At 38.5% G+C, this 18,986-nt stretch overlaps 1 protein-coding gene and 1 pseudogene across 3 annotated transcripts in view; one reads left to right on the top strand and one right to left on the bottom strand.

Annotated features, from left to right (window-relative positions):
• The window catches only part of ALDH1L1 (aldehyde dehydrogenase 1 family member L1), a 199,998-nt gene that overhangs the window by 105,285 nt on the left and 75,727 nt on the right, over window positions 1-18,986 (top strand). The window lies entirely within an intron of this gene.
• LOC308509872 (Y-box-binding protein 3-like) lies at window positions 1,695-11,724 on the bottom strand (annotated as a pseudogene). The gene is made up of 2 exons: window positions 11,578-11,724; window positions 1,695-2,307 (listed from the first exon to the last, which is right to left on the bottom strand). The product of its transcript is annotated as a Y-box-binding protein 3-like (transcript).

Raw genomic sequence — 18,986 nt, 5'->3', positions numbered from 1 at the left:
CACCACCACTAGAATTTCCTTACAAGAAATGTTGAAAGGAGGCTTCTGCCTGAAATGAAAGAAGCAAAAGTATACAAAACTTTGAGTAAAGTGATAAAAAGAATCATAAAATTGCAAAGTTATTTCAGAATAGAGTGTTAATCACTAAAGGTTAGTATAAAGGTTAAAGGAAAAAAATTAAAAAATAACTATTGCTACTGCCAATTGATAACAAACTCAGGACATAAAGTGAGACTATGTGTGACGACAAAAGCATGAAAGGGGAGGAAGGAAATGATGGAACCTGGCGAATCAAGATAAGATGCTATCAGCAGGAAAAAAGGATTATTTTATTTATGAGACATTTTATACAAACCATGTGATAATCACAAAACAAAAATCTAGAGCAGAGACATGAAACATTAAAAAGAGAAAACTGAGAAAACCACCAAACTAAAATGGCAGACAGAAATATAAGGGAAAAGAAACAATGGAGATTAAAAAAAAAAAAAGGATAAAAATGGCAGTAGTAAGCCCTTATATGTCAATAGTTACCCTAAATGTAAATAGAATGAACTCACCAATCAAAAGGTACAGCATGGCTAGATAGAATAAAAAATAAGACCCAACTATGTGCTGCCTGCAGGAGACTCATCTTTGCTCTAAAGACAAACATAGGCTCGAAGTAAAAGGGTGGAAGATGATAAGGAAACAAAGCCAAAAGAAAATGAGCGTAGCCTTACTTAGATAAAACAGGCTTTAAGCCCAAAAAAGGTAATAAGAGACAAAGATGGACGTTTTATAATGATTAAAAGGACAATCCATCAAGATGACAACATTTATCAATACATATGCACCCAACATCGGAGCACCAAAATATATAAAGCAACTATCAACAGTCCTAAAGGGAGAATAACAGTAGGGAACTTTAATACCCTGCTTACAGCAATGGATAAATCATCCAGACAGAAAGTCAACAAGGAAGCAGCAGCACTGAATAACATATTAAACAAAAAGGACTTAAAAATATATACAACAGAATGCACACTGTTCTCAAGTGGAACATTATCAAGGATAATTGTTCTCAAGTGGAACATTATCAAGGATAAACCATATGTTGGGACACAAAGCAAGTCTCACTAACTCTTTTTTTCCTTTCAAGGGTAAAAATTTTATGTTTTAGGAACCTTATACTGCACATTTTCAAAGAGAGTCACATAAGAAAGCAAAAATGTTATCCTCCTCTCGTATTAGAAATAAATAAGAAGGACATAAACTTTTTCTTTTTTAATCATGAGTCTTGAAAGTTTAACACCAGCATCCAAAATGAACAGAAAAGGGGAAAAAAGTGTTTTACTATATATTTCAAATTTCTTTAGTAGGGGTTCTCCCCATACGGTATTAATATTTCTTCTTTAGTTCATATTATAAAAATAGTAAAATGCAGGGGAAAATATATAAACCTAATGGTTGCTAAAAGTGGGGAGATTTTTCCCTTGTCTTCTGTGAGGCATTCCCATAAAAATTGCTGTAAAAAATTGGTCGACATTCTCCTTCTGTACTTGTTTTGTAAAGAGTAATAGTAAACATTCCAATGTCCACATCTTGGTTATTAATCTTATTAATCTTAATAATCTTGGTTATTATTGCTTGGATGGTTTCTTTGGTGTTAGCATAGTCATGGTCTGCTTTTTGCTTTATTTTTTGAATGGTCATCAATTCCTTAGGTCATCTGCTAATGGTGAAGGTGCCTGGGGAGCCTGGTGTTGCTCAGTACTGCTCTGCTTGGTAGCTGGAGCAGGATTCTCAGATGGTGCTTCACCTGCCTTGGTTTCTTTGCCACCTTGTGAAGAAGTATTAGGAGGATGGGGACAATGCCAATATTTTTATGAGCACCAGTATTCACAGTGAGTAGGTGGCTGGTTTGGACCATTGAACACTTGTGATTCTCTTTATTTTTAGCCTCTCCCACAGCTAGGGCAGATCATGGGTGAGGAGGTCCCCTATGATACTTTGGACGGTAAATTGAATTTCAACGAACCCATCCCTGAAGTTGTGCTCCCTCTGGGACTCCATCCTTAATCTCTCCAATCTCACTAGTATTACTAGAAGGTCCCCAGTGTCTGCCATAGTAGCCACATCTGTAACGGGGCTGATCAGCAGCACAAGGGCTCCCTTCTACAGAAGCTCCATCTGGGACAGTCACATTGGCTGCTTCTGCAGCATTTTCTCCTTCAACCACATCAAATTCTACAGTCTCTCCATCTACTCTGCACAGATATTTCGGTGCATTATTCTTTTTGATGGCAGTCTGATGTATGAGTACATCTTTGGTGTCATTTAGACTTTTTTTTATTAGTCTCAGGTGTACAAAGCAACATAATAGTTAGACATTTACACCCCTCAAAAAGTGATTCCCCCCAATCTACTACCCCTCTGACATCATATATAGCTGTTACAGTACCACTGACTATATGTATTCCCTATGCTGTACTTTACATTCTGTGAATACACACACACACACACACACACACACACACACACACACACACACACACACAATGAGTTTTGCCAATTAAGTTCGCAAATGTGCCTTTGTGCACTTACATTGGCATTGCTGTACAAACAGCTTGGTAAGGTTTTATAACCTTGGTATATCAATGTCTCACAACTATGTTTGTGTCAATGTGTGGTGGTATCTTGCTGAGTGGTATTCATTGTTGCATGTTTTTGTGTACTATCGCGAGACTATCTGAGCTTGAATTAGAGCAATGAACAAACATTAAATTTCTTGTTAAACTTGGCAAGAGTGGAAGTGAAATCAGGGACATGTCAATCCAAGTTTATGGGGATAATGTCATGAAAAAAATGGCAGTACACAAATGGATTTAATGTTTTTCTGAGGGGAGAGAATGTGTCACTGATGGAGAGGTCAGGGCTGCCAGTAATGAGCAGAACTGACAGAACACTGTAAAAATTCAGTGAATTGTGTGTCAAAACCATTGGCTGACTGTGAGAAGCATAGCAAACCAAGTAAACATCGATAGAGAAACAGTTCGGAAAATTTTAACTGAAAATCTTGGTACGAGAAATGTGTGTGTACAAATGGTCCCAAAGGAGCTCTTGCATCACGACAATGCACCAGCTCACATGGCACTGTCTGTGAGGGAGTTTTTAGCCAGTAAACAAATAACTATTGGAGCACCCTCCATATTTACCTGATCTGGCCCCCAATGACTTCTTTCTTTACCTGAAAATAATGGAAATATTGAAAGGAAGATATTTTGATAACATTCAGGACATCAAGGGTAATACAATGTCAGCTCTGATGGCCATTCCAGAAAAAGGAGTTCCAAAATTGCTTCGAAGGGTGGACTAAGCACTGGCCTTTGTGCATAGCTTCCCAAGGAGAGTAGTTCAAACATGACTGGTAGTGATATTCAGCAATGAAGTATACAGCACTTTTTCTAGGATGAGTTTGTGAACTTAATTGTCAGACCGTGTGTGTGTGTGTGTGTGTGTGTGTGTGTGTGTGTGTGTGTGTGTGTGTGTGTGTGTACCGGGGTGCCAAAAAATGTATACAGGTGGACACTTTGGTCAATGTTGCTCAAGCAGTAGTTTGCTGTAATCAGAAGTGTCTGGACACTGATAGTAACCACTTTGAGTATCTCTTGTAATTGCAGAAGTCAAACATGACTTGTATTCATCTTTCACTATTGGTATATATTGAGTATTAGAATTTCAATAGTTTTCTCCTTTCTTAAAATGTGTATACATTTTTTGGCATTCTCTAGATAGATAGATAGATAGATAGATAGATAGATAGATAGATAGATAGATAGATAGATAGATAATTATAGTTGTCATTCAATATTATTCTACTTCAACTTCAGGAGTATAGCTCAGTGGTCAGGCATCTACAAAGTCTATGAAGTGATCCCCCTGATTCCAATACCCATCTGGCACCCTATGTAATCTTTAAAACATTATTGATTATATTCCCTATACTGTATTTCATATCCCTGTGACTATATTGTGACTACTAATTTGTACTTTCTAATCCCTTCACTTTCTCCCCCATCCCCACCCCCTCCCATCTAGCAACCATCAGTTTTTTCTTCTATATCTGAGTCTATTTCTGTTTTGTTTGCTAATTTATTCTGTTATTTAGATTCCACAAATAAGTGAGATCATATGGTATTTGTCTTTCTCAGTCTGACTTATTTTACTTAGCATAATATTTTCTAGGTCCATCCATGTTGTTGCTAATGGTAAGATTTCATTCTTTTTTGTGGCCAAATAATACTCCATTGTATAAATGTACCACAATTTCTTTATCCAGTCGTCTATTGATGGGCACTTTGGTTGTTTCCTTACCTTGGCTATTGTGAATAGCACTGCAATAAACATAGGAGTGAATATATTTTTTTGAGTTAGTGTTTTGGGTTTCTTTGAATAGATACCTAGGAGTGGAATTGCTGGGTCATAAGGTTGTTCCTTTCTCAATTTTTTGAGGAACCCCCATACTGTTTTCCATAGTGATTGCACCAGTATGCAATCCAACCAACAGTACACTAGGGTTCTCTTTTCTCTGCATCCTAGCCAACATTTGTTGTTTTTTGATTTATTGATGATAGCCATTCTGACAGGAGTAAGGTGTTATATCATTGTGATTTTTATTTGCATTTCTATAATGATTAGTGACGTTGAGCATTTTTGCATACGTCTGTTGGCCATCTGTATGTCCTCTTTAAAGAAATGTCTCTTCTTGTCCTCTGTCCATTTGTTAATTGGGCTGGGGTTGTTTTTGTTTTTTTGGGTGGTTTTTTTTTTGTGTGTGTGTGTGTTGAGTTGTTTTGTTTGTTTGTTTGTTTGTTTTGTTTTGTTTTGCTTTTTCAAATTTTGGATATTAACCCCTTATCAGATATATCATTGGCCAATATCTTCTCCCATTCATTAGGATATCTTTTCATTTTATTGATGGTTTTATTTACTGTGAAAAACTTTTTAGTTTGATGTAGTCCTACATGTTTGTTTTTTCTTTTGCTTCCCTTGACTGAGTGGATATATCAGTAAAAATATTACTCACGGTAATGTCTGAAAATTTACTTCCTATATTTTCTTCTAGGAGTTTTAAGGTTTCGGGTCTTACATATAAGTCTTCCATTCATTTTGAGATTATTCTTGTATATGGTGTAAGAAGGTGGTCCAGTTTCATTTTTTTGCATGTATTTGTCCAGTTTTCCCAGCACCATCTATTAAATAGACTGTCTTTACACCCACGTAAATTTTTGCTTCCATTGTCATAGATTAAATGACCATATAGGCATGGATTTATTTATGGGTTCTCCATTCTGTTCCATTGATCTATGAGTCTATTTTTATGCCAATACCAAACAATACCATGCGGTATTGATTACTATAGCCTTGTAGTATGATTTGATGTCAGGTAGCATGATGCCTCCCACTTTGTTCTTATTTCTCAAGATTGCTGTGGCTATTTGGGGTCTTTTATGGTTCCATATAGATTTTAGGATTATTTGTTCTAGTTCTGTGAAAAATGTCATTAATAATTTGAAACGGATTGCATTGAATCTATATATTGCCTTAGGTAGCATGGACATTTTAACCATATTAATTCCTCCTATCCATGAGCATGGTATATGTTTCCCTTTATTTGTATCTTCTTTAATTTCTCTCTTCAATGTCTTATAATTTTCTGAGTACAGGTCTTTTACTTCTTTGGTTAAATTTATTTCTAAGTATTTTATTGATTTTGAAGCAATTGTGAATGGGCTTGATTTCTTAATTTCTCCTTCTGACAGATTGTTATTGGTGTATACAAATGCAACTGATTTCTGAATATTAATTTTGTATTCTACTACTTTACTAAATTCATTTATCAATTCTAATAGTTTTTGGTGGAATTTTTGGGGTTCTCTATCTATAGTATCATGTCTTCTGCAAATAATGACAATTTTACTTCCTCCTTTCCAATTTGGATGGCTTTTATTTCTTTTTCTTGTTGGATTGCTGTGGCTAGCACTTCCAGTACTATGTTTAGTGAAAGTGAGCATCCTTGTCTTGTTGCTAATCTTAAGGGGAATGCTTTTAGCTTTTTCCCATTAAGTATGATGTTAGCTGTGGGTTTATCACCTGTGGCCTTTATTTTGTTGAGATATGATCCCACTCTTCCCACTTTGCCAAGAGTTTTTATCATAAATGGATACTGGATTTTGTCAAATGCTTTTTCTGCGTCTGTTGATATAACCATATGATTTTTATTTTTTATTTTGTTAATGTGGTGTATCACGTTAACTGATTTGTGGATATTAAACCAACCTAGATACCAGGAATGAATCCCACTTGATCGTGGTGTATGATCTTTTTAATATATTGCTGAATTTGGTTTGCTAATATTTTACTGAGGATTTTTGCATCTATGTTCATTGGGGATATTGGCCTATAGTTTTCTTTTTTTGTAATGTCTTGATTGGGGATCAGGGTAATAGTGGCCTTATAAAATGAGCTTGGGGGCCTTCCCTCCTTCTGAATTTTTTGGAATAGTTTGAGGAGGATAGGTGATAATTCTTTGTGAATGTTTGGTAAAGTTCACCTGTGAAACTATCTTGTCCAGGACTTTTGTTTGTTTGGAGCTTGTTGATTACTGATTCAATTTTGTTCATAGTGATTGGCCTGTTTATATTTTCTGTTTCTTCCTGATTCAGCCTTGGAAGATTGTATGCTTCTAGGAATTTATCCATTCCTTCCAGATTGTCTAATTTGTTGGCATATAGTTGCTCATAGTACTTTCGAAAATTTTTTGTATTTCTGTGCTCTCTTTTGTCACTTCTCCTTTTTCATTTCTGATTTTATTAATTTGGGTCCTCTCTCTCTTTTTCTCGATGAGTTTGGCTAAAGGTTAGTAATTGTTTATCTTTTCAAAAAACAGCTCTTGGTTTCATTGATCATTTGTATTTTTTTTGTCTTTATTTTATTTATTTCCACTCTGATCTTAATTATTTCCTTCCTTGTACTCACTTTGGACTTATTTTGCTGTTCTTTTTCCAGTTTCCTTAGGTGTAAACACATACCATTTATTTGAAAAAAGATTTTTCTTGTTTCTTTATCTAGGCCTGCTTTGCTATGAAGTTACCTCTTAGGACTGCTTGTGTTGAATCCCATAGATTTTTGGTTGTTGTGTTTTCATTTGTATTTGTCTCCAGGTATCTTTTGATTTCGTCCTTGATCTCATTGTTGACCCATTCATTATTTAGTAGCATGTTATTCAGTCTCTATGTGTTTGTGTGTTTTCCAGTTTCCTTCTTGTAATTGATTTCTAAAGTTCATAGCACTGTGGTCAGAGAAGATGTTTGATATGATTTCAAACTTCTTAAGTTTATTAAGACTTGTTTTGTGGCCTACCACGTGGTCTATCTTGGAAAATGTTCCATGTAAACTTGAAAAGAATGTATATTCTGCTGCTTTAGCATAAAATGCTCTAAAAATATTGATTATATCCAACTGGTCTAATGTGTCATTTAAGGCCATAGTTTCTGTTTGATTTTCTGTCTGGAGGATGTGTCCATTTGTATCAACAGGGTGTTGAAGTCCCATACTATGATGTGTTACTGTTGTTCTCTGTCTTTATGTCAGTTAATAGCTTCATATAGTTTCATATAGTTAGGTACTCCTGTGTTGGGTGCATAAATGTTTACTAGAGTTATGTCCTCTTGTTTCATTGATCGCTTTATTATGTAATGTCCTTTTTCTTGTCTCTTATTATAATCTTTGTTTTAAAGTCTATTTTATCTGATATAAATATTGCTACCCTAGCTTTTTTCTCATTTTCATTTGCATGAAATATCTTATTCCATCCCTTTATTTTCAGTCTGTGTGTGTCTTTTGGTCTGAGGTGGGTCGTTTGTAAACAGCAGATGCACGGGTCTTTTTTTCTTATCCTCTCATCTACTCTGTATCTTTTGATTGGAGCATTTAATCCATTTACATTTAAGTGATTATTGATATTAATAGGTACATAGTTATTGCCATTTTATTATTTGTATTTCTGGTCTTTATTAGTTAGTCTGTTTTCACCTTTCTTCTGCTTAAAGAAGCCCTTTTAATATTTCCTGCAATACTGGCTTGGTGGTAATGAATTCCTTTAGCTTTTTCTTTTCTGGGAACCTCTTTATCTCTTCTTCAATTTTAAATGATAGCCTTTCTGGGTAGAGCAATCTTGGTTGTAGGCTGTTGTTTTTCATTACTTTGAATATTTCCTGCCTTTCTCTTCTGGCCTGCAACATTTCTGTAGAAAAGTCAGCTGATAATGGGAGCTCTCTTGTAAGAAAGTAGCTCTCTTTCTCTTGTTGCTTTTAGGATTCTCTTTGTCTTTAATCTTTGCCATTTTAACTATGATATGTCTTGGCGTGGTTCTGTTTCAATTCATCTTGTTTGGGACTCTCTGCACTTCCAGGGCTTGTATGTCATTTTCCTTCACCAAGTTAAGGAAGTTTTTGGTCATTGTTTCTTCAAATAGGTTCTTGATCCCTTGCTACCTCTGTTCTCTTTCTGGTATTCCAATGATGCGAATGTTGTTGCACTTGATGTTGTCCCGCAGGTCTCTTAAACTATTTTCATAGTTTTTTTTTTTTAATTTTTGTTGTTGTTGTTGTTGTTGTTCTACTTGGGTGAATTCTGCTACCTCATCTTCTAAATCACTAACTTGATCCTCTGCTTCATCTAACCAGCTGGTAATTCCTTCTAGTGTATTCTTCATTTTAGTTATTGTCTTCTTCATTTCTGATGGGTTCTTTTTCATGGTTTCTATATTCTTTTTTATACTTGCTATCTCTTTGTTGAAATTCTCACTAAGTTTCTTAAGCATTCTTTTAATCAGTGTTTTAAACTCTGTCTCTGGTAAGTTGGTTGCCTCCATTTCATTTAGTTTCATTTCTGGAGGTTTTTCCTGTTCTTTTATTTGGGACATGTTTCTTTGTTTCCTTATTCTGGTTGCTGCTCTGTACTTTCTTCTATGTATTAGGTAGATCACCTATGTCTCTCAGTCTTTGCTGGGTGGCATTATGTAATATGTGTCCTTTGTAGTTGAATTGTGCAGTCTCCCTAATCTCCTGTGCATGTGTTCCAGAGGTGTCCTTTATGTTGTTTGCGTTCTTCTGTTGTAGTTGAGCCTTGAATGCTTTTGGCTTGTCAGTGAGTGGGATTCATTCCCAGGTTGACTAGCTATAAGGATTGGCTACACCCACAGTGTATGAGTTGCTGTATGTGGGCTGACACCTCAGAAAAGGCTTTACCCCTGCAGACTCTTGTGCCTGTTGAGAACCTCTTTTGGTTGTGCCACTTGTGGGCTTAACCAGGTAGGGCTCTGGTGTGTCTGAAGCTGGTTTCTGGGTGTGTTGTTTCTGGTGTCTACGTGGAGGGGCTCTCACGCAGGGCAATTTCAGCCCTGCCTATGACCAGTCCATGGCTATCTGGTAGGTGCCTCAAAGCTATATGTGGCTGCTGCCCATGCTGGACCTGGAGGCATATGGGGGTGGCCTTGATGTGAACTGAGGCTGGCTGCCACCAATATTGGGCCTAAGGAAGCTTAGAAAAATACCCAGAGCCCCCAGGCCTGTTGCTACTTGTCAGCTGTCCATAAGGCCCAGCTGTTGAAAGAGGCTCCTTACTTACAACACTGGCTAGTTGACCCAATGTTGAGAATGCCCTCAGTGATGCAGCACTAGCAGTGTGGGGTGGAGTTCAAGTGAGTAACAAGATGTGACTGGTGGATTTTACAATGTTAATTCAGATTCACATCTTACACCTGTATCTGGCTTGTGACCACCTTGTATAGCGCCCCGATGACACTGCAGCCAGCCTCCACCTCAGGCTTGCGAATTCCAGAGAGCTGCTCCCGAATGTTTATGGTGCATTTTTGGGGTCACTGTTCACCACCAAAATCTTCCCAGGCCATTAGGATTGTTTACTGCTGTAACAAACTTCCTCTGTGGTTTGTGGGGGCAGGGCTAGTCACTCAGGCAGCCAAAGTGCCCCTGGCAATGCAGCTTTAAGTAGGCAGGGTGGAGTTACAGGGGTCTAAATTGTGTGAGTCAATGGTTTCTACAAATTCAGTGCAGTCTCAGCTCCTGGACCAATGCTGGGCCTGTGACCACCCTGCAAAACAAAACAGAACAAACCAACAACAACGAAACATACACATACACAGAAACCAACAAACAATGCAAAAAACCCAACAAAACAAAACACAACAAACAAAAAAACAGAGTAAACTAAAAGCACCAAAAACAAATTGGAACAAAAAATAAAACAGAAAAAATACGAAAAAGAAATAGAAAAGAAAAGAAGAAAGATGAAAGAAAAAAGAAAAGGAAAAAAAGAGAAAGAAAAATGAAAAAAAAAGAGGAAAAAAAGCAAGAAAGCAAGCAAACAAACAAAAAAAACCCCGCTAAGTCCAGCTACTACCCATCTATGCTGCAGCACAGGTCTTGGCTTAATGCCCTCCAGCAATCTCCCCAGGATGTTGCAGGTTGCTGCTGTAGAAAACCTCCTCTGTAGCTTGTGGAGGCAGAGCCAGCCACCAGGTGCCTAGAGTGCCCCTGGTAATACAGCTCTAAGTGGGCAGGGGCAGGCTTCCCGAGGGCTATGAGGTGTGGTCAGTGGTTTCTACAAAGTCAGTGCCGTTTCTGCTCCAGCCCACAAAAATGCACTGAGAACACCATGGCCAGCTACCAGAAGGTGGACTTTTCCTCTGTGAGCAGGTTGCCTAGGTTTTAGGGCACCGATTTTATGGAAGGATATGGAGGACAATAGAGTTCTGAGCTTCTGAAATTCCAATGCTGCCTCTTTAGCCCAATGGTGAGCCTGTGTGTCTCAGCAGCTCTGATTGCCCCACAGGAATCTGCCCAGAAAGGTGGGGACAGGTAAGTTGTGAGAGGTGGCTGGTGCTTTGTGGCTGCAACCAGCCCAGACTGTTTTACCCCCACAGCTCTTTCACTATTGCTGGAGTTTTCATCTGCAGATGTGGGACCACATTGCTCCAGGTCTCAAGGCTGTAGATATTCTGTTCTTTCATCTGACACTGTTACTGTTTCTTCTGGAGCCTGCTTCTAACACTGGGAGGGCGGGGGATGGGGGCAAACTCTGGGGAGGAGGGGAGGCAGCCAGGCTTCATGTTTTATTTTCTGTTTTCTGGCTGGCAGTGAGGGCTTAAAGCACAGTACCCACCTGAGGTCTCTGCTCCAAATGCTGGGTTCAGCCATCTTATATGCTGATCTCTTGGGCAGGACTATGGACCACAAGGAGTGTGCCTGCAGCCTGGATTCTTTCCTCTCCTGAGGCTGCAGTGAGCTCTGGTCTACATCCTGGGGCCCTGTAGCCCACATCACTGCACTTTCCCCTTCCCTCCTCCCCTGCTAGCCAGATTTACCCACCTTCAGGTGATTTGATGTACAGGTCTCTCAGGCATTACTGTGTGATGAGTAGGGAATCCTTAGTTGAATTATAGCTAATCAACTTGTTGTAACTTTCAGGGGAGATTTCAAGAAGCACTCCTCACACTGCCATTTCTGTGATGTCATCTCTTGGTGTCATTTATATTTATAAATCCACATCCGTTTCTGATGTAGAACCACTTGAAGTGCCAAGGATTTTGGTGGTGAGAACTTTTTTCTCGGCATCTTCACTGCCCATGGAGGCTGAAGAGGTGAGGGCCACAGGACTCATGGCTGCAGGGGCAGCATCCTCACAGGGGTTTCTTGTGACGAGGGAGGCAGGTGCTGGGGTTGCAGCCTACAGGCTCCTGGGCGCTGGGTCCTGAGGTGTTGTGGTGTCTGACTCCACTGGAATCTTCAAGAGGGTGGTGGTGTCTTCACCCACCTAGCTCATACTGCCTTCTCTGCTCTCAGTCTGGCACCTGGGTGGTGATTGATTGGAGGTAATCATGGCTGGTGGTCACAGTCATCACGCTCACTCTGGAGAAGCTGGTGAGGATGTCCTGGTTTGAGCAGTGGTGGCCAGGGTGAGGTCTCCCAGCAGAGGCAGCTGGAGCTCTTGTGCTTCACACTAGCTCTTGAGATCATTGCTAGATCTCCTTCCAAGTCTCAATAAATTTAAGAAGACTGAATTTATATCAAGCAAGAGTTACATTATCAAAATGGTGGTGTGAGGTGAGCCTCTTAAAATCTCCCCTGGAATTTATAACAAATTGTATAACTATAATTCCACAAAGGACTCCCTGTGCAGCAGACAGGCAAGACTAAGAGGCATGCAACTAATATGACCTAATGGTGGGCAAATTGGGTGAGATGGGGAGGGGAGAAGAAGGAAGTACAGAGATGCAGGCTGCACAGGTACAAGATGCAGACTGGAACTTCCAGCTCCGAACTCGCTGCATTCTGGAGCTACGACAGCCATGGCAGAGGAAAGAACTCGGACTGCTGGTGCTCTCCTTATGGCCACAGTCCCACCTGAGGGATCAGCATATAACCCAACTGAACCAAATGCTCACGGCAGAGACCTCAGAGCAAAGACTGAGGGAAGAAGGGTGAAAGTGGTGGTTTAAGCCCTCACTCCCAAGCAGACGACGAAAGGCTTAGGCGCTTAACCTAACCACCCCCTCCCCACCCTTCCAGAGCTCACCCCACTCCCACCCTCCCGGTTTTAGAAGCCGAACATTAATAGTGTCAGATCAAAAGAACAGAATATTTGCAGTTCTGAAAACTGCTGCCTGCAGCCATGGACTCACAACCCAACTACTAGTTTCAGCAAAGGGGAGGGAACCTTGGGTTCAGGACTGTCTGTGGTGGTGGTCACTGCCATTGCTCAGGGCCACATCTCACAATGAACCCTGCTCCAGACCCCACCTATCTGGATGGATCCCCACAGGAATAAACAGAGCCACTGAAACACACAGCCTATGAATCTGTTGCAGGAAGAGCTTTGCAACTTCAGAAGTTCTCCACATCCCCCCTGGAGGTGGAAGCCTGTGACCCAAGTGAACTATTCAGAGGAGAAGCCGCCTTCCAGGGAATCTGCCCATTGTGTGAGAAGCCAGAAGACTACAGAGAAAACATAACACTACAGTGTGAGAGAGAATAAAAGGCTGCAGTCAGAGAGAAAATAAAACATTATAATAAATCCTACCGGAAAACAAAAGAAAGACCTCTTTCTATCAACCTGTTGCAGAACCAACTACTGTACATGGCTAGGAAGAGAAATAATAATTCACTAATTGCCAAGGATAACCAAAGTAATAAGACAGCTCAGAAAGAAAATGAAAAATCTCCAGAAAATGAACTTGAAGACATGGAAATATGTGACTTAAATGACAGAGAATTCAAGATTGCATTTCTTAAAAAACTCAATGAGATGTAAGAAAACACAGACAGGCAGGTTTATGAATTCAGAAACATATTCAAAGAACAAAATGATCGTTTTGCCAAAGAAACTGAAATTTTAAAAAGGAACCAAACAAAATTTCAGGAGATTGTGAACTCAGTAAAAGAAATGAGGAATGCAATAGCCAGCTTAGGTAGTAGAGTTGACCAGATGGAGGAAAGAATCAGTGACATCAAAGATGGAAATTTGGAACTGACCCAAATGGAAGAAGAGAGAGACTTGAGACTTAAAAGAAATGAAAGAACTCTATAAGAACTTTATGACTACATCAGAAAGAGCAATATAAGAATAATGGGCATAAGAGAAGGACAAGAAAGGGAGAATGAAACAGAGTATATTCAAACTAATAGTCGATGGGAACTTCCGAAACTTGTGGAAAGAACTGGATCCTCGAATCCAAGAAGCAAATAGAACACCTAAATATCTCAATCCCAACAGACCTTCTCCAAGGCACATTGTATTAAAGCCATCAACAATTAATGACAGACAAAGAATCCTTAAGGTAAGCAGGGAAAATAAGATGGTAACCTACAAAGGAAAACCTATTAGATTATCATCAGATTTTTCAGCAGAAACACTACAAGACAGGATGGAGGGCAATCAAATAGTCAAACTGTTGAAAGAGAGAAATTATGAGCTAAGAATAATATATGCAGCAAAGATATATTTTCAATATAAAGAAGGAATAAAGACCTTTCGAAACATAGAGAAGCTGAGAGAGTTTTCGAACATAGGACCTGCACTAGAAGAAATACTGAAGGACGCTATTCGAACAGCATAAATAGGGATAATTTGTGACAACAACAACAACAAAAAGTGGGGGAGAGTACAGGCCTAAACCAGAATATGAGAATGGAGAAAGTAAACATGCTGAAGAAAATGGAATACTCTAAATAGCAAACTTTATTTTACATAAAAGTAGTAGTAACCACTCAAAAAATAAATAAATAAATCCAGAACTGAAATATAGGACATAATAAAAGACAAAACAGGGGCAAAAATCATAGAATACCACCATGCTGAAATAATAGGTAGCAACAAAAAGGCAAAGAAACAATAGAGGCCTAGTCTTACCAGAAAACGAAGGATAAAATGATAGGAAATCCTCATGTATCAACAATCACCCTAAATGTAAATGGACTGAACTCACCAATAAAAAGGCACAGAGTAGCAGATTGGATCAAAAAACAAAACCCAAACATATGCTGCCTCCAAGAGACGGATCTCAGCTACAAGGACAAGCATAAACTCAAAGTGAAAGGGTGGAAATGGACACTCCAAGAAAATGGTATCCAGAGAAAATCAGATGTAGCCATACTGATATCAGATGAAACAGATTTCAGGATAAAAAAGGTAACAAGAGACAAAGACGGACATTTCATAATGACAAAGAAGACTATACAACAAGAAGACATAACAGTCATAAATATTTATCCTCTCAATCAGGAAGCAAGCAACTACTAACAGAACTAAAGGGAGAAATTGACCAAAACACAATTATAGTAGGGGACATAACATACATCATTGACAACTATGGATAGATCATCCAAACCGAAAACAAGTAAGCAAATATCAGCCGTAAATGACACATTAGATGAAATGGACATAATTGACATTTATAGAGCACTTCATCCTAGAACATCAGACTATGCACGCTGTTCTAGTGTACATGGAACATTCTCAAGCATAGACCATATAGTGGGCCATAAAACTAGCCTCAGCAAATTTAAGAAGACTGAAATCATACCAAGCATGTTCTCTGAGCACAGGCCTTGAAATTGAATATCAACTGCAAAAGGCAAGCAGGAAAACCCACAAATATGTGGAGATTAAACAACATACTTTTAAAGAATGACTGGGTCAAAGAAGAAATAGAAGGAGAGATCAAAAGATACATAGAAACAAATGAGAATGAAAATACACCCTATCAAAATTTTGGGGATGCAGCGAAAGGAGTTTTAAGAGGGAAATTTATATCTCAAGGAACAAGAAAAATTCCACATAACCTCACATTAAACCTTGAAGAACTAGAAAAGGAAGAATGCATGAAATGCAAAGTCAGCAGAAAAAAGGAAACAATAAAAATGACAGCAGAACTAAATGAAATAGAGAACAGAAAGACACCAGAAAAAAATTAATGTGACATAGAGCTGGTTCTTTGAAAAGATTAACAAAATTGACAAACCATTGGCTAGACTCACTAAGATAAAAGAGAAAAGACACTAATAAACAAAATCAGAAAAGAAATAGAGGAAGTCATCACGGACACCACAGAAATACAAAGGATAATCCAAGAATACTATGAAGGACTATATGCCACCAAATTCAATAACTTAGAAGAAATGGACAAGTTCTTAGTAACATATAGCCTTCCTAGACTGAATCACGAAGAATTGGAAAATCTAATAGACCGATCAACAGTAAGGAAATTGAATCAGTCATTCTAAATCTTCCCAAAAGCAAAAGTCCGGGACCAGATGGCTTCACTAGTGAATTCTACCAAACCTTCAAAGAGGATCTAATACCAATCCTGCTCAAACTCTTCCAAAAAATTGAAGAAGAGACAGTACTCGCTAACTCATTTTATGAGGCCAACATTACCATGATACCAAAACCTGGTAAGGACAACACAAAAAAAGAAAACTACAGACCAATATCTCTGATGAATACAGATGCAAAAATCCTAAACAAAATTCTAGCAAATTGAATGCAACAATGTATTAAAAAGATTATTCATCATGACCAAGTAGGTTTCATCCCAGAGGCACAGGGATGGTTCTACATACGCAAATCCATCAAAGTGATACATCACATAACGAAAATAAAGGATTTTCATAGGATTATATCAACAGATGCAGAAAAAAGGTTTGACAAGGTACAACATCCATTTATGATTAAAACACTTAATAAAATAGGTATAAAAGGAAAATATCTTAACATAATAAAGGCCATATATGACAAACCCTCAGCCAATATCATAATTAATGGTGAAAAACTGAATCCCTTTGCTCTACGTTCAGGAACATGACAGGGCTTTCCCCTATCACCTCTGCTTTTCAACATAGTATTGGAAGTCTTAGCCAAAGCAATCAGGCAAGAGAAAGAAAAAAAAGGCATCCAAATTGGGAATGAAGAAGTTAAATTGTCACTCTTTGCAGATGGCATGATACTATATGGAGAAATTTCTAAAGAGTCCACCAAAAAGCTATTTGAATCAATAAACGAATACTGTCAAGTTACCAGCTACGTAATCAATGTACAAAAGCCCATTGCATTCCTATATACTAACAATGAAATCTCAGAAAAAAGTAAAATACAGTTCAGTGGCCGGCCCGGTGGCTTAGGCGGTTGAAGCTCTGTGCTCCTATCTCCGAAGGCTGCCGGGTTCGATTCCCAAATGGGCCAGAGGGCTCTCAACCACAGGGTTGCCAGTTCAATTCCTCGAGTCCCACAAGGGATGGTGGGCTCTGCACCCTGAACTAAGATTGAACACGGCACCTTGAGCTGAGTTGCCACTGAGCTTCCGGATGGCTCAGTTTGTTGGAATGCATCCTCTCAACCACAAGGTTGCCAGTTTGACTCCCACAAGGGGTGGTGGGCTGTGCCCCCTGCAACTAGAAAACAGCAACTGGACCTGGAGCTGAGCTGTGCCCTCCACAACTAAGACTGAAAGGACAACAACTTGAAGCTGAACGTCACCCTCCACAACTAAGATTGAAAGGACAACAACTTAACTTGGGGAAGAAAAGGCCTGGAAGTACACACTGTTCCCCAATAAAGTCCTGTTCCCCTTCCCCAATAAAAATCTTTAAATAAATAAATAAATAAATAAATAAATAAATAATAAAATACAGTTTCTTTTGCAATTGCAAGAAAAAGAATAAAATACCTAGGAATAAACTTAACAAAGGATGTGAAAGACCTATATACTGAAAACTACAAGACATTTTTAAAAGAAATTGAAGAAGACACAAAGAAATGGAAAGACATTCTTTGTTCATGGATTGGAGGAATCAACATAGATAAAATGGCAGTATTACCCAAAGCAATATACAGATTTAATGCAATCCCCATCAAAATCCCAATGGCGTTTTTTAAATAAATTGAACAAAATGTCTTCAGATTTGTTTGGAACTACAAAATACCCTGAATATCCAAAGCAATCCTAAGAAAAAAGAACAATGCTGGAAGTATCACACCCCATGACTTCACCTTATACTATAGGGCAACAAGAATCAAAACAGTATGGTAGTTGCAGAAAAACAGACACATGGACCAATGGAATAGAATGGAGAACCCAGAAATAAACCCACATAAATATGGACAGATAATTTTTCAGAAAGAAGCCAAAAACTTGCAATGGAGAAAAGACGGACTCTTCAATAAATGGTGCTGGGAGAATTGGAAAGCCACGTGCAAAAGAATGAAACTAGACTTCTATCTGTCACCATGTACCAAAATTAATTCAAAATGGATCAAAGACCTAAGCTTAAGACCTGAAACAATAAACTGCATAGAAGAAAACATAGGTACTAAACTTATGGACCTTGGGTTCAAATAGCGTTTTATGAATTTGACTCCAAAGGCAAGGGAAATAAAAGGTAAAATAAATGGAAGTATATTCAACTTAAAAGCTTCCGCACAGCCAAAAAAAACCATCAGCAAAACCAAGAGGCACCCAACCGAATGGGAGAAGAGTTTTGCAAACAGTGCTTCTCATAAGGGGCTAATATCCAAAACATACAAGGAATTCATGCTATTCAACAAAAAACAAACAAACAACCCAACTGAAAAATGGGTAGAGGACCTGAAGAGACATTTCTCCAAAGAGGACATACAAATGGCAAATAGACATATGAAAAAATGCTCAACATCACTAATCATCAGAGAAATGCAAATAAAAACCACAATGAGATATCACGTCACCCCGGTTAGAATGGCTATCATCAACAAGACAAATAGTTAGCAAGTGTTGGAGAGGCTGTGGAGAAAAAGGAACCCTCAGACACTGTTGGTGGGAATGCAGACTGGTGCAGTCGTTATGGAAGGCAGTGTAGAGGTTCCTCAAAAAATTATGAATAAAATTACCACATGACACAGCAATCCCTCTCCTGAGTGTGTACCCCAAAAAATCTGAAAACATTTATCCATAAAGACATATGTGCTCCAATTTTCACTGCAGCTTTATTTATGTGGCCGAGACATGGAAACAACCAAAGTGTCCTTTGATAGATGAATGGATAAAGGATATGTGGTATACATACACAATGGAATCTATTCAGACATAAGAAAAGATGAAATGGTACCATTTGCGAGAACATGGATGGATCTTGAGATTATATTGCTAAGTGAAATAAGTCAGACAGAAAATGTAGAGAACCATATGATTTCACTGACATGTGGTATATAAAACTGAAAACAACGAAAGAACAAGACAAACAAATGAAGAAACAAAACTCAAAGACATAGACAATAGTTTAGAGGGTAAGGGGGGAGGGGAGTTAAAAAAGGGCAAAGGGGTCAAATATATGGTGATGGTAGGAGAACTGCCTCTTGGTGGTGAACACATAATGTGAGATATAGATGAT

The sequence above is a fragment of the Rhinolophus hipposideros genome (assembly GCF_964194185.1).
Source record: "Rhinolophus hipposideros genome assembly, chromosome: 17".
Lineage (NCBI taxonomy): Eukaryota > Metazoa > Chordata > Mammalia > Chiroptera > Rhinolophidae > Rhinolophus > Rhinolophus hipposideros.
The sequence above is the reverse complement of the archived record's forward strand: the minus strand, read 5'-3'. Positions and strand labels throughout refer to the sequence as shown.